Here is a 1,107-nt window from a genome sequence, read left to right as displayed (position 1 = left end):
CCCCTCCAGGTCTCGCTGTCTTTACCCATGTGAGCATTGAAGTCTCCCAGCAGGACAACAGAGTCTCCAGGTGGAGCAGCCTCCAGCACCCCCCCCCCCCCCCCAGGGACTCTAAGGCTGGGTACTCCGAACTGCCACTCGGCGCATAAGCGCAGATGACAGTCAGGACCCATTCCCCGACCCTAAGGCGCAGGGAACAAACCCTCTCATCCACCGGGAAAAACCCCAACGTACCGGCAGCAAGCCGAGGGGATATTAGAATACCCACCCCAGCCCGCAGCCTCTCACCAGGGGCAACTCCAGACTGAGACAGAGTTCAGCCCCTCTCCAGGAGACTGGTTCCAGAGCCCAAGCCATGCATAGAGGTGAGCCCGACTATATCTAGCCGGTACCTCTCAACCTCACGCACTAACTCAGGCTCCATGTCCCAATTGCCAGTCTTGGCAGCCGGGGGTCAGTCTGCCAGGGCCTCCGCTCCTGGCCGCCACCCGGCACACAATGCACCCGACCCCTATGGCGCCTCCTGCGGGTGGTGGGCCTGCGGGAGGATGGGCCCATGTCTCCTCTTCGGGCTGTGCCCGGCCGGGCCCCGTGGACTAAGGCCCGGCCACCAGACGCTCGCCCTCGGGCACCCTCCTGGCTCCAGGGCGGGGTAACCCTATTCCGGGCAGGGTAAACTGTTCCCTCGATTTTCTTTTCATATTTAAACTAATGAAGTGCATAGAGGCACTTGACCTGTTTGAAAGACTGTTATCCTAATATGAGCCATTGTTGAGATATAGAGCACACCTACAAAACAACTAATATGCTGAACCCTGTATAAAACAGCTAAAACTACATGATGGAGAAGCTGAATTGAAAATGAAAGTGCAAGTCTTTGCCACTGTGGGCAAAGCACGCAACCACTCTGTGAGGTTGCGTTGTGGTGTCTTCTGAGCTGATGAGCAAGCTACACATTATCAGATCGAGAGCTGGCTGAAAACTCATAAAAGAAAGGGGAAAAAAACTATGATAACTATGATAACTGGAGTGTGCAGCATTTCTGTGAGCAGTTTTCCTGTATCTTGACTCATGTGTGTGGAGTGTTCATAGCATCAGCATCATGTT

The sequence above is a fragment of the Pundamilia nyererei genome, unplaced genomic scaffold (assembly GCF_000239375.1).
Source record: "Pundamilia nyererei isolate P.nyererei 1_Seehausen unplaced genomic scaffold, PunNye1.0 scaffold00006, whole genome shotgun sequence".
Lineage (NCBI taxonomy): Eukaryota > Metazoa > Chordata > Actinopteri > Cichliformes > Cichlidae > Pundamilia > Pundamilia nyererei.
This window is presented reverse-complemented; position numbering follows the sequence as displayed.